This window comes from Pleurodeles waltl, chromosome 3_1 (assembly GCF_031143425.1).
Source record: "Pleurodeles waltl isolate 20211129_DDA chromosome 3_1, aPleWal1.hap1.20221129, whole genome shotgun sequence".
Lineage (NCBI taxonomy): Eukaryota > Metazoa > Chordata > Amphibia > Caudata > Salamandridae > Pleurodeles > Pleurodeles waltl.
The window spans coordinates 496,504,253-496,517,060 of NC_090440.1; positions in this window are offsets into that span (position 1 = coordinate 496,504,253).

Below are 12,808 nucleotides of genomic sequence, written 5' to 3' on the forward strand. Positions count from 1 at the left end.
ATCACAGGAACACCGATAAGCGGTGACATTGAATTCGACTTATCTCTTTCTCGAAGTAGAACCCAATTATTGCCGGAAACTAGGCCAGTGGACAACAACAGCCACAGTCAGCAATAGCACTTCCTCTCGAAGTAGGAACACATCAAGATGTTGAGCTTCATGCAGAGGAAGCCAGAGAAACCCCTCTTTCACAAGATCCAATCTGTTCCAGATCTCCACCATCTTATTTCTCAAGCCTCCCTTCTGATGAGCAAGACTTTACGTGGATGGCACCTCAGTCTGAGACATGCCTGGAGAGGCAAAAAGTTAAAAGGAAGGTTACTGAAAGCCTTGAAGTTATGGATGAAGAAGAAGAGGATGATGAGTCTGAGGATGAGTCAGTCAATGTGGATGTTAGCCCAGCCCTATTGGAGTTAAACATTACCCCATCTTCTCAATCTGCTCAAGGGATGTGGGACCCGATACCACCACTTCTACCTCCACCAGCTTCCATATTTGCAGTGCCCCAAGTGCGACTTACATCCACAGTCACCTCAATAGAAAAAGGCACTGCAGAGAGGCAAACAATGTCAAAACAACATCCACCTACTGCCCCTTCTTCAGAAATTGGCAGAGGCACCAGTGTTAGAAAGTTGACCTCCCCAGTTCAGGACTTCTTTACGGTTACTGAAAAGGAGACAAAGATTGCCATATGCTCCATTTGCTGAGAAAGTGTTAATCGGGGTAAGCTTTGTACAAACTATGGAACCGGAGGCAAAACAACCCATTTGAGAAAAAAATATGCAATCTGCTGGGAGGCGCACCTTAGTGGCCAAAAGGAAAAGCCTGCAAGTGGTGTTAGTGAAGGTGTTGAAAGCAGGGAATCTGATCCAATCATAGTAGAAGGTGAAGGTGAAGAAGAGGGTGACATTTGTGTTACACACATCAGCCCTGTCCCCAGCAGTGCACTAGTATTGTCCCCTACATCAAGAACATCACAGTGGTAGAGGAAGACTCAGAGTCAGGTCGAAACACCAAGGCAAGAACCTACAGTGGCTGCCCTCCTGAGATGCACATTGAGCCCACCACCACCTTCTACTTCACCTTCATCAGTGGCACCAGCAAAGAAAAAAATCCAGGCTACTACTCCTGCCATGTTTAGGCAGGAGGGGCAGTACGGAACAACCACCCAACAGCACATATGCTGACTAAAGTCCATTTTTCCATTGTTGAAGGAGTGGGTTTTCTAGAATTTGTGGCGGCTATCTGTCTAAAATGGAATGTTCCCAGCCGGACCTATTTCGCCAGAGTTGCTGTTCCAGCGCTACATCACAATTTGTTGGAATTAGTTGAACAATCTTTGCAGCAGAGTGCTGTCCACACAATCCACCTGGTGACAGACATGTGGACCAGTTGCCAAGCCACTGATTACATGTACATCACAGCATGCTGGATCTTTGTTGTGGGGGTGAGAGAAATTATATCTGCAGGCCTTGACACAGCATGTAACAGTAGAGAAATCCCATACAGCTGCAAACATCTTGGATGACTTTAACAAGAAGGTCTTTGAATGGCTGCACCTCAAAGGGCTTAGCACTGGATGTATTACCATGGACAATGAAAGTAATATAGTTAAGGCCATGTCAGATGGTGGCTGTTTCAGGGTCCTGTGGTTGGTGCACTGCATAAACATCATTGTACATGACTTCCTCAAAAAAGAACTCTGAGTCAGCAACCTAATGTCCACGTGCAGAAGAATCTGCACTCATTTTAGCCATTCTTTTAAAGCCCGCAAGCTGTTGAGTATTATCCAGCTTGATAACAGAATGCAAGTTAAAGCCCACATACAGGAGGTGCCAACACATTGAAATTCTACATATTACTGTTGCAATATCTGTTTGAGCAGTACAGACCGATCAATGACTATGTCATGCAAAGATGCAATGCCACTGTGAAAGGCATGCTTATTGAGCTGAAACAATGGGGCCTGATCAAGTGCCTGACAGAGATGCTGCTTCCACTTGAAATTTTCATACATGAAGTCAGCAAGGAGGATTTTACCATTGGCCAAGCTAAGCTATTGCATTGGTGAATATGCTGCAGAAACAGCTAAAGGAGGTGTCTGAAATGTACGCAGGTGTGGATGAAAAAAAGATGTGCAGGAGTTGGCGTAGAGATTAGTCCTTCAGTTATCTGTTAATACAAGGCTTCAAAGAGACATTGTGCCATCCAAACATTACATCTGTACCACAATTCTAGACCCACGGTATAAACAATTACTGTCCATTTCATTCCTTTTTCAGATGGGGATGTTTCAACATACAAGACATGGATTGCTGAGGAAGCCAGCAACCTAAAAAAAGAACTGCTGGAAATTAGAGGCCCATTCATGGGCAGAAGTTCTGGGGTACAGCCTTAAACTTCCATAGAGCCTGCGGACAGTGCTTTTGGTTCACAGCAGCCAAAATAAACACCAACAACAACAACAGGAACTGGAGCAGCAGCCCCAAAGTCTGCATTTGATTGGTTTCTAAAGGCAGGGCTGAAGTCCACTGCAGAGGCAAAGGCAAAGGCAAAAGAGCTTGAGCAAGGTGGAGCAACAATGACTATTGAGAGGATGGTCCAGGCCTACCTGGATGACCCAACAGAGGTCTATCTAGATCAAAACCCATTGGTGTATTGGTATGGGAATAGGTGCCAGTGGCCAGTGCTTAGCAGGTTGGCAATGAAGTATCTGGCTTGCCCTGTAGCCAGTGTGTCTGCTGAGCGTGTGCTTAGTGCAGCTGGTTCAGTTGTGACAGTGAGAAGGACTAGTCTCTTGCCTCAAAATGTCAAGAGATAGAACATGATCAAAATTAATCAACACTTTATACCACCAAATTACGGCATACCTAAAGTACAACAGGAGGTGGATGGGGGTGAGAATTGCTCAGACTCAGTTCAAGGTAGTATGTTAGCTGAATAATTTCTGGGTGAACCACCTGAGTTTGAGGACGATCTCTACTTCCCTGACTAGACCTGGGGAACCATAGAACTTTCTACTTTCTATTATAGATGAACTGCTTTAAGGAAAAAATATAATTAGCTGGGAGAACTTTATTATTTTATATTGTTTTGTCGCGTAGGCTCTCATTATCCTAATGAGACTATTGGATTTTTGGGTGGCAGGGTCGTTCTCAGTGTGGGGGACTAAGTCTAACCCGCGGAGAAGGACCCTTGTCGCCCTCAACCCGGTTTTGCTCCGGCTAACTAGCAGTGCCTCATCTCTCCCAAAAGGAAGGGATGATTGGGCAGCCGAGGGCATGACATCTTAGAGCTTCTCAGGGAATTTGTGGTCACTCAGATCCCAACCAATTCTCTCATACCAAGTGTGGTCTCATATACAAATGATAGAGGCAGTTTAAGTTTTACAGATTGATTTAATAAAACGACTGCATTTTAGGTAACAAGGCGTGAGCCGCAATAACCAGAACCATACAACACAGTAGGATTGAAATAGTAACGAGGAGAGTGAAACATAGAAATAACGCTATTATAGTGTTACCAGATTACGTTCTCTCTTCTAAGTTCTATTTTGAGCATAGCATGTTAAGCTCTAAGCTTGCCTTTCAGATTCCCCGGGAGGACATCAACCCTCATACCTGAGCAAAGGCCTGTGATCTGGATCAGCATCTGCAACAGGGCAGTCAGCGTCTAGTTGTGGTTCCCTGGTCGGAATCTCCCTCTTACGTGTACCAGGACTAGGAAGTGTTTTTATAACTAACACGCCGGTGTTCTAAGAAACGTCCCTATGTAAGAATGTGTACTTTCTACGAACCCTAAAGACTAAACTCCTACCACGTCTATCAGCAATGTACCAGACTGTATCCTTGACTGAAGCACAGAGCGAGCAAAAATGTATTGTTTAAGAACTCCGGTGCTGAAGTAATGGTTTTGTGTGAGTAAATTCAGATCCTAACTATAACGTCCCTGTACTCTTTGTTTTTTTTGGGAGTGAATTTCTATATTTTCTAAAATTCCATTTCCTAACTATAACATCCCTATAACCATTGTTTTTTTGTTAATATCTACATTTTTTTAACATAAATGAATTTTAATTACTTTATGTTAATCCAACCACCGCCACACACAGCGTTTGGCCGTGCACGGCAGGGCTGGATACAGGGCCTGGTTTGTGGCCAGGACTTGTGGCCAGCCGGGTATAACTACCCAACCCTGCGCCACACATGGCCTTTGGCTGTGTGTGGCAGGAATTGACCACAGGACCTGGCCAGCAGCCAGGCCTTGCAGACAACCTCCTATAACCACACAAGCCCCAAGCTTGAGCCACACACAGCCTTTGGCCGTGCACAGTGGTGGTTGGCTACAGGTCCTGTTCTGCAGCCAGACCTTGCAGCTAACCACCTAATACCACCCAACTCCACATTCATAAGTCTCTGAGTAGGTCTGTGAGTGTGTGCATGAGTACCTCAGTGGGGTTTTTAGTGGGTGCATGGGTCTCGGAGTGGGTCTGTGAGTGGGTTCATGAGTCTCTGAGTGGATGTGTGAAGGAATGCATGACTGTATGAGTGGGTCTCTGAGTAGGTATGTGATTGTTCAAGTAGGTCTATGATTGTGTGCATGAGCGTCTGAGTGAGTCTGTGAATGGGTGTGTGAGTCTGAGTGGGTCTGTGAGTGGGTGCGTGAGTTTCTGAGTGGGTCTGTGAGTGGGTGCGTGAGGTTTTGAGTAGGTCTTTGACTGGATGCATGAGGGTCTAAGTGGGTCTAAGTGGGTCTATGAGTGGGTACATGAATCTCTGAGTGCAGCTTCCTGTGTGAGAGAGCAATCCTTTCATCTTTTTTGCTGCCCACGTCACTGACGTCACTGATACATCTTTATTGCATTACGGGGCGCAAGTTATAGTTAGCTCAGTCAACTATAGCTGATGAATTTTTATGGTTTTGTACATGTCAAATTGAAGCCTAAGTATAAGTTTTTTTAGTTCTATTTGCTAACTATCATGTCCCTGCAAACGTAGTTTTTTTTCAGTGAATTTCTATGTTTTTTTTAATGTGAAGTATTTACAATAGTGTACATTAATCCAAACACCACTGTGCAAGGCGCTCGACTGTCCCTAGCAGTGAATAGGAGTAGAGCCTGGCCTGTGGCGGAACCTGGCTGTCAAACTATGCTAATATGCACACCTGTATTGTCATGCAGACCTGTATTCAGTGATCTGTCCATTGCAGGGCTTTACGTTTCTAAGAAGCTTGCCTAGGAGTGCTCACTCGGGCTTTTCATTTCCCTGCCCACACCAGCTCCTTATAATAACTGCTTCCGTTTAGTGTATAGGTTCAGCTGCAACTCTCTACAACAAAAAGTTTTCTGGGAAACCACATATAGGAGGGGACAATGGCCCAATGCATGATAAATGGATGGCCCTCTGCCCTAAATGGTGCATCAACTAATGCCAGCATTTTATTACTGCCATGGGCCTTCATGCAAAAATCACAGCTGTTTCAGAAGTATTAATAGTGATACAATAGTGCGTTAGACGTTTGTAGAATACACATATACACAAGTTATTAAAATTTACTTTAATATACAAGGTTTACTAATATTGTTCATTAACTATCATAGAAATACCTGAAAATTTTTATAACTGCGCTTTTACTACTTTTTCAAGGATCGCAATGTCGTCGCGCACCATTCTCGGCATGTATTTTCAGATTCACACAGGTATGCAACTCCGACACTATTTAAAAATAAAAAACAGATACATATTATTTTAATGTTTATATTACAGAGGTCTTAGTACCACATGAATAAAAATGATGTCTGTAGACAAGAAATACGTTTTAACTAATGTTTAAATAGTTTGTGCGGAGCCACGTTTACATCACAGCAGGGCTTCAGCAGCATTCTTGCATCCCATGTGACCTACACAAATCTATCCCATTAGCGAAGCTCATTTCTATCTTCAACAGTGAAAAGTTCCATCCGTTCTATTTTGCTTTGGGAGTGGCAGTGTGTTTTCACACTTCTCTGCCAACCCAAAACTTTGACCTTGTACATTGTTGTTTTATTAGATTGTTTATTTCTCTGGACATGGCATCTTCAAAAGAACAGCAGGAAGAGAGAAGAGAAGGATCAGAACATTTTGGAGGGAGAAGAACCAGCCCTTAAAAAAAAGAAAGCATAGTATGGGAATGTTTTTCTATTCCTGAAGGGGAAAAAAAAGTAAATGCGAGAAAAATAACATGCACTCTCTGCAAAAATGTTTAATCAAGAGTAAGTAAGAAGAAACATTTTTTAGAAGCAGCCAGTATGCTCAAACATCTAAATACAATCCACTCTTCTCGACTTACTAGAGTGCAAATGAAGAGGCTGCAAACTGAAGAAGGTGGTTCGAGTAGATCGACGGACCAGACAGGAACATCATCTTGTGGATGTCAATTTCTGGAGTTCCTCCTACTTTCCCAGAAATTGGGGAATTCATTTTTTGCCCAAAGTATGACAAAGATTTGAGTATGGGCAAACAAGCTGCCCCAAATCTAGTGCAGACCATCTTTACACACATATATTAAATTGTTTTTATAGACTTTGCAAGTTGGTCTACTTGCTTTTGCAAGTGGTGTTCCTTTTTTCCTCAAAATACAAATACAAATAAAACACCAAAACAATCAAATAGTTAAGAAAACAAAACAAAAAATCTAACAACCCCCCCCCAAAAAAAAAACCCGGTTCTTATTAGAACCACATCTTTCACTTTAAAAAGAAATAAATTACTGCTTTCATGGGTGAGTGATTGGGTATATGAGTGCCTGTATAGGTGAGTGATAGCATGTGTCATCTGCTGTATGACTGAGTGAGTGTCTGTGTGAATAGCTGTATGGGTGAGTAATTGGTTGTATGGGTGACTGAGTGCATAAGAGGGTCTATGGGTGAGTGACTTGGTGTATGAGTGGGTGTATGAGTCATTGTGTCCATGAGTGGCTGTTTGCATGAGTGAGAGGTTGCATACATGACTGAATGGGTTCATGATTGGGTGTATGGGTACGTGTCAATGGTGTATGAGTGGCTGCATGGGTGATTGTCAGATTATGTCTCTAGCTGTATGGGTGAGTGAGTGGGCACATGAGTGGCTGTATTGGTGAGTGAGAGGGTGCATGAGTGTTTGTATTGGTGAGCGAGTGCATGCATGAGCGGCTATATGGATGAGTAAGAGGGTGTGTGAGTGGTTGTATGCATGACTGAGAGCATAAGTGCCTGTATGGTTGAGTGAGTGGGTGCATTAATGGCTGTATTGGTGAGCGAAAGGGTGGGTGAGTGAGTGGGTGCATGAGTGGCTATATGGGTGAGTGAGAGGGTGCATAAGTAGCTGTATGGGTGAGCAAATGGGTGCAGGAGCAGTTGTGTGAGTGAGTTAATGGGTGTATGGGGAGTGAGTGCATGAGAATGTGTATGGGCGAGTAACTGGGTGCATGAGAGGCTATATGGGTGAGTGATTGGGTGCATGAGTGAGTGTGTGGATGAGTGACTGGGTGCATGAGTGGCTGCATTCATGAGTGAAAGGGTTCATGAGTGTCTGTAAGGGTGACTGAATGGGTGCATGATTTGCTATATGGGTGAGTGAGAGGGTGCGTAAGTAGCTGTATGGGTGAGTAAGTGGGTGCAAGAGTAGTTGTATGAGTGAGTAAGTAGGTGTTTGGGTGAGTGAGTGTTTGAGAGTGGGTATGGATGAGTGACTGGGTGCATGAGAGGTAGTATGGATGAGTGACTGGGTGCATGGGTAAGCATATGGATGGTGCATCAGAGACGGGGTGAGTGAATGGGTGCATGAGTGGTTGAAAGGGTGAGTGACTGGGTGTGTGAGGGGCTGTATGGGTAAGTGAGTGGGTGTGTGAGTGGCTGTATGGGTAATTGAGTGGGTGCATGAGTGCTTGTATGGGTGAGTGAGTGATGCATGAGTGGGTGTATGGGTGAGGGAATGGGTACATGAGTGGGTGTATGGGTGAATGACTGGGTGCATGAGTGGCTATATGGGTGAGTGACTGGGTACCTGAGTGGCTGTGTAGGTGGGTGACTGTGTGTGTGAGTGGGTTGTTGGGTGAGTGACTGGGTCTGTGAGTGTCTGTATGACTGAGTGACTGGGTGTCTGAGTGACTGTATGGGTGAGTGACTGGGTGCATGAGTGGCTGTATGGGTGAGTGACTGGGTGCATGAGTGGCTGTATGGGTGAGTGACTGGGTACCTGAGTGGCTGTATAGGTGGGTGACTGTGTGCGTGTGAGTGGGTTGTTGGGTGAGTGACTGGCTCCATGAGTGTCTGGGTTACTGAGTGATTGGGTGTCTGAGTAACTGTATGGGTGAGTGATTGGGATGTATGAGTGGCTGTATGGGTGATCGACTGGGTGCATGAGTGGCTGTATGGGTGAGTGACTGTTTGCCCAAATGGGTATATAGGTAAGGGAATGGGTGTGTGTGAGTATGGCTGAGTTTACTGGGTGCATAAGTGGATGTATGGGTGAGTGACAGGGTGGATCAGTGGCTGAATGCTAAATGACTGGGTGTGGGAGTGGCTACTTAGGTGAGTGAGTGAGTGAGTGGATGTATGAGTGATTTTATAGGTGAGTGAGAGGGTGTAGTAGTTGCTCTATAGATGTGTAAATGTATGCATGAGTAGGTCTATGTGTGACTAAGTTAGTTTATGAGTGGCAAATGTGTGAGTGGGTGTATCAGTGATGTAGGGATGAGTGGTGTATGTATGAGTGAGTTATAGTGTATCTGACTGAATGAGTGGGTGAATGACTGAGTGATTGTAAAAGTGATGTATGTACAGTTGTATGGGTACTTACATAACAAACTGACTAAGGCCCTCATTCCAACCCTGGCGGTCTATGACCGCCAGGGTGGAGGGCAACGGAAGCACCGCCAACAGGCTGGCGGTGCTTCCAGGGCCATTCTGACCGCGGCGGTAAAGCCGCGGTCAGAAAAGGGGAACCGGCGGTTTCCCGCCGGTTTTCCCCTGGCCCAGGGATGGGGATTCCGACCCCCTTCCCGCCAGCCTGTTTCTGGCGGTTTACACTGCCAGAACCAGGATGGCGGGAACGGGTGTCGTGGGGCCCCTGGGGGCCCCTGCACTTCCCATTCCACTGGCCTGGCCAGTGCAGGGGCCCCCTAACAGGGCCCCATGAAGATTTTCACTGTCTGCTTTGCAGACAGTATAAATCGCGACGGGTGCTACTGCACCCGTCGCACCCCTGCAACACCGCCGGCTCCATTCGGAGCCGGCTTCTATGTTGCAGGGGCTTTCCCGCTGGGCCGGCGGGTGGCCTTTTGGCGGTCCCCGCCGGCCCAGCGGGAAAGCCAGAATGGCATCCGCGGTCTCCTGACCGCGGAGCGGCCATTCGGCGGTGACCGCATGGCGGGCGGCGACCGGTGACCGCATGGCGGGCGGCGACCGCCGCCCGCCGCGGTCAGAATGACCGCCTAAGTGTTCATATCAGATACCGTATAGGTCAGTAACCAGAAAACACACTGGAGGTAGCAGATAAAGAACACTGTCTAAGGATGACATAAGTGTGTGAAAGAGATATATTTCTGCTACTACTAAGACCTTGAAAGTTCTGTTGACATATGTCTCCAAACACTGTTGAAAAGCAAAAATATAAATATATTAGTATCATGCATAGAAGAGATGTGAAAGAATGTAGTAGACAATAATTAGGCAAAAGCAGTAAATGACAATTTAATAAAACATTTATTTTGCCTCTTTCCTGTTCTCAGTATTTATACTAGAACCTATCATCATTGAGCAGTGGCGAAAAACAATCACTTAGATTGTAAAAAAAAAACATATCTCCACAGTATTTAATTACAAGAAAGTGATACTGTGAATTGTACTCACTACAATTTTCACATTTTTTATTTAAGCTACACTAACCAACAGACTGTATCTTAAAACAACTTGGTTCCTATCATAGCTGGTATAAAACTACAAACAAATATAATCCACACTTGAATTTTCTACATTGTTTCCCACATATGACCCTTGATAGGCCGAATGGTGTCTTAAACAATGATAATCCACACAGTCAGAAGAACATCTAATCATTTTCATCCAGAAATTCTATAAAAATATTTCAACAATAGTTCATTTTTGTATATAACTTTGTTGCCATCTCCCTTGATAGGCCAAATCATGTCTTAAACAGTGAAGATCCAAGTCAGATCATATAGTCATTTTCTTCCATAAATCACGCGAAGATATTTTATCCACACTTCATTTTTGCATATTGTTTTGTTGACATCACCCCTAATAGGCCGAATTATGTCTTAAAAAGTGATGATTCACGGAGAGAGAAGCTCAAATAGTTATCCTGTCCCATAAATAATATCAACATATTTTATACACAGTTTATTTTGGGATATCGTTTTATTGACATCACCCCTGAAAGGCCAAATGATGTATTAAAGAGTGATAATCCATGCAGAGAGAAAACTGCCTCTTTGTTTTTTACCAGAAAACCTTTGAACACTTTTCATTCACAGTTCATTTTAACATGTTTTTGAAGATGTGACCTCTGAAAGGCTGAACGATATATTCACCCCTTTGCTGCCAAGACTTTCCCCCCTCTTGTGCCAAGCTTCTTTTTGGCTATTTGGGGTAGTTCGTGCTTAGGACCTCATAACTTTTTGCCCACAGAAGCTATCCACGCCAAATGCACGTTCTTTTTTCCAACATCCTAGGGATTCTAAAGGTACCCAAAGTTTGTGTGTTCCCCTGGAGGAGACCAAGAAATTAGCAAAGATACAGATAAAATTTAACTTTTTTTCAGAAAAATGGGGAACAAAAGGGCTGCAGAAGAAAAAATTGGTTGTTTTCCCTGAAAATGGCAACAACAAAGGGATGCAGTGCTAAAATCACCCTTTTGCCAGCTTTCAGGAACAGGCAGATTTGAATCACAAAACCACATTTTTCAACACAATTTTGGCATTTTACTGGGACATACTCCATTTTTACTATTTTGTGTGCTTTCAGCCTCCTTCCAGTTAGTGACAGAAATAGGTGTGAAACCAATGCTGGATCCCAGACAGCTAAACATTTTAAAAACAAGACACAATTCTGAATTCAGCAATGGGTCATTTGTGTAGATCCTTCAAGGTTTTTCTACAGAAAGTAACAGCTAAAACAAACATTTTTGAAATTGAGGTAAAAAAGAGCCATTTCTGTCCATGTTTTCTTCTATAACCTTTTCCATCTATGGCAGAATTTTGAATGCAATATAGCGTTACGTCTGCTGGACTCTTCTTGTTACGGGGATATATAGGGCTTGTAGGTTCATCAAGAACCCTATGTACCCAGAACCAATAAATGAGCTGCACCTTGCAATGGGTTTTCATTCTATACCAGGTATACAGCAATTCATTTGGTGAAATATAAAGAGTGAAAAATAGGTATCAATGAAACCTTTGTATTTACAAAATGAGCACAAGATAGGGTGTTGAGAAGCACTGGTTATTTGCACATCTCTGAATTCTGGGGTCCCCATACTAGAATGTGAATTAAAGGGCATTTCTCACACTGTCTTACATTTGGAAGAAACAAATGTAGAGAAAGACAAGGGGCAATAACACTTGTTCTCCTATTCTGTGTTCTCCAATCTACCAATAACAATGGTACCTCACTTGTGTGGTGAGGCATAGCGCCCGCGACAGGCAACGCAACATGGACATATCACATTTTTACATTGAAGTCTGACGTGTTTATTGGGAAGTGCCTAGTTGTGGATTTTGGCCTTTTTCTCAGTCGGCATCTAGGGAAACGTACCAAACCTGTGCATTTTTTAAAACTAGACATCCTGCTTAATCCAGGATGGGGTGATTTGTGGGGTTCTCACCAGGTTCAGTTACCCAGAATCTTTTGCAAACCTCTAAATGTGGCAAACAACAAACTTTTCCCTCACATTTCTTTGATGGAAAGTTCTGGAATCTGGGAGAAGCCACAAACTTCCTTCCACCCAGCATTCCCCCTACTCTCCTGATAAAAATGGTACCTCATTTTTGTGGGTATGACTAGTGCCCGTGACAGGAAGTGCCCCAAAACACAACATGGACACATCACTTTTCCCCAAAGAAAAGTGACCTGTTTTTTTGCAGAGTGCCTAGCTGTGAATTTTGGCTTCTAGCTCATCTGGTACCTAGGGAAACCTAGCAAGCCTGGACATTTCTGAAAACTAGACACCTAGGGGAATTCAGATTGAGGTGACTTGTGGTGCTCTCACCAAGTTCTGTTATCTAGAACCCTCTGCAAACCTCAAAATTTCCACAAAAAACACTTTTTCCTCACAATTCGGTGCTGCAAAGTTCTGGAATCTGGGGGGAGCCACGAACTTCCTTTTACCCAGCATTCCTCCACATCTCGGGATAAAAAAGGGACCTCACTTGTGTGGGTAGGCCTAATGGCCACAACAGGAATTGCCCCAAAACACTATGCGGACTCGTCAAAATGATCAGTTACAAAACTACCTGTTTTTGCAACCCGGGAGACCTGGGTTTTTGGATTTAGGCTCAGCAGCCATCTAGGGAAACCTACCAAACCCAGACATTTCTGAAAACTAGACACCTCAATGAGTCCAGGGAGGTGTGACTTGGGTGGATCCCCCAGTACTTTCTTACACATAATCATCAGCAAACGTCAAATTTAGTTAAACAAATCAAATTATTCTCACATTTCTGTGTGGGATCACTTCACCGGCACAAGTTTCCTACCACCCAACGTTCCCCTGAGTCTGCAGATAAAGATTATACCTCACTTGTGTAGGTGGGCCAAGTGCCTGTGACAGGG